Genomic DNA, 2,938 nt, shown 5'->3' with positions numbered 1-2,938 from the left:
AGAAAAAGGAAACATTAGAATATTTTAGAGACAGCATTGGAGAAAAAAAACAAGCCAGAAAAATGAATAATTGGAAGTCGCCATGTCCTGTTGGATTGCAGGGATATTGGCTTAAAGTATTTACGACATGCTATTAGAGAATTGCAAAGCAATTCTAAGGATTCTTAAATGGGTGGTGGTGCTCCACTGTGGATGAGACATGGAAAGGCAGCATCGGCTTTGGATGACATGTCAAAGGGTAACGAAGTGTCAAGCTGTCGACCTATATCAGGTTCAGCAACCATTTGGAAATTGCTGACAGGAGTAATAACTGAGGAACTATAAAGATTTTGGGGGTAATGAAAGGTTATTACCAGATGAGCTGAAGGGTTGTAAACGCAGGTAAAGGCGAACAAAAGATCAAGGTGTTAATAGACAAGCTTCGGCTTGAACTGCAAATGAGGTTAATGAGGCTAGGATTGGCGTGGATAGATTACAAAAGGATCCATGATACGATGCTTCACAGCTGGATAGAGAAATGCTTGGAGGTATTCGGAGTGGTAGATGATGTATGAAGATTGTTAAAAAGTATTGACATCCTCCAAAAGGGAGTTTACATCCGTAGGTATAAGGAATATCGAAAGAGTAATTTTTCGGGAAAATATCCACCTTTCACTACTCTTTTTTTTGTGTTGATATTAATAGCTCTTTCGATGGTTTTGAGAGTTGTTGGGGGATATTGTGATTTGGGAAATGGAGTCGGAATGGTTAACCACCTACTATACAAGGACGATTTAAAGCTGACTCCGGTGGAATTCGAACTCATGCGAAACGAATACATTGTCTCGCATGGGTACAGTACTTGTTTGGTACTTTACTTTATCGACCCTGGATGGCCAGAAGGCAAATTTGATCTCGGCATGATTTGAACTCGTGCGTAACAAATATATTACATCTTCTTTCCATTGTTTTCACATAGCTAAGCTTGTGACAAAAAAAGATTAAAAAAGACAAAAAGAACGACGATGATAGTGGGGTTCACAACTGGACTCCGTTTGTCCCTAAGTCTATTCGATCTCGGTTGACCAATGTTCAAGAAAAACAACAGCAACACCAACACTAATACCATAATGCTTTGTTACTAGAACTTGGGAACAAGGGTGGACAAAAATACGCCATATTAAATAAATAAGAAAATCATGGCGGATATAACCTTTTTGTTTTGCTTCAAATTAAACAGATCGATAAGAAATTGTCCTCTTAAACTTAAAAACAAAATGAGAAACTGAGAACGAAAATTATTTTATATTCTTCTGGTTTTATGCCAATAGATGTGGAGACATCTAAACGAAATGGAAGCCGTATTAATCTAGTAAACAAGTAATTTATGACAATATCTTGTAAATATTTACCAGTTGAACTGGTCTAGTTAGTTGAGGGGATAAGAAAAAATCGCCCGACGTGCTGTACGAATTTATTTATTATTTTAACGACACTCCTTGGTACATTGGTAGAAAAGTTAGAGTGTCGGCCAAAACCAAAAATGCCTTCCGCTATACAGTTATGACTGTATATCATTTCTTCGGCTGTCCGTCATAGATGGACGTTGACTATCCCTGTTCAGTATTCATTTCTGGAAGGCTGACATGTGGGTTACAAAGCTTGCTCTTTATCTGGAGCAGCAATGGTATTTGTTGCAGGTGAAGCTACTTGAAACAACGGGGAAGTGACGATTTTCATCTACTCTTCCGCATGTTCTCGGAGTTCTTTGACCTCGGTGGCTGGAATTACAAACTTCAACGACTGGTGTCATATATATAATATAATTATTACCATATATATAATATAATTATTGAAAGGCTATAGATCAAAGGGATTAAGGGTTATTAGAAAGCATTATTGAATAGGTTTCGAGATAATAGAGGATAGGAGATACATGATATGACACCTCGGATAACCCATGATATCAAAGAACAGTGTGATATACTTATCATTAGCTGCTTATAAAGCATTTAAAGGTACGGGTAAGCCTATGGACACATGACACTCTAAGATCAAATTTATTATTGATTAGGTTTTGTTTATCTCTATATTGGAATATTTCATACATTTCCATACAACATAGTACACATCCATACCGGCTATTTGTGTATCGCTGAGCTCTACGCATTATATTAGACTGAATTTGATATTATTATCATTGAGTTCCCAGATTTTCGTAGATTATGAGGCACTGCTGGCTTTATGCCTAAGTCTAAAGGACAAATAATGGTTATTCAAGCGTTTTTATCATGTTTACAGAGCACCCGACGTGAATAAAGTTATTAGTTTTTGTGATTAATATACATTTATATATAATATTACCTGCCAAACACTGACCTAATAATGGGCATTGAGATTTTTCCCTACAATTGCAACTGCAATTATTATTAGCATTACTTATCCTGTTGTAGTATTTATAGCATCATCATTCGGGATACTGCTCAAATTCGTAGAAGTGTTACCAAGTGTTATGTCACCATTATTCGAGTTATTATAATTGGTATTATTACTTATATTTATATCAACGCTACTGGCTTTGATTGTATCATTAGCTGCTTTGCCATCAGCCTATAATGGTTGCATGTGGGATACTTGGTGTTTCATCGGTGTTTATTGGCTCCATTAATATTAACCATGTTGTCTATATTGTTACAAGCTAAGACAAAAGGCGAGGACTTTTGAGGTAACGACAGGCAAGTGTGTTAGTTTGACGCTCGGGAAGAATGCAGATGTCTTTGACGTTTCAAGCCTACGCTCTTTGACAAAAAGTGATGGGAGAGAAAATAGTGTAGAAAAACGGAGAGAGAAAAAAATGTGCCGAGGTTGACGGTTTAACATGATTAAATGAGAAGAAGAAAGAGACGGAGTGCAGGGGACATGACAGTGGCCCAGTTGAACTGAGGTGCGCAGGAAACGC

The sequence above is a fragment of the Octopus sinensis genome, unplaced genomic scaffold (assembly GCF_006345805.1).
Source record: "Octopus sinensis unplaced genomic scaffold, ASM634580v1 Contig09209, whole genome shotgun sequence".
Lineage (NCBI taxonomy): Eukaryota > Metazoa > Mollusca > Cephalopoda > Octopoda > Octopodidae > Octopus > Octopus sinensis.
This window is presented reverse-complemented; position numbering follows the sequence as displayed.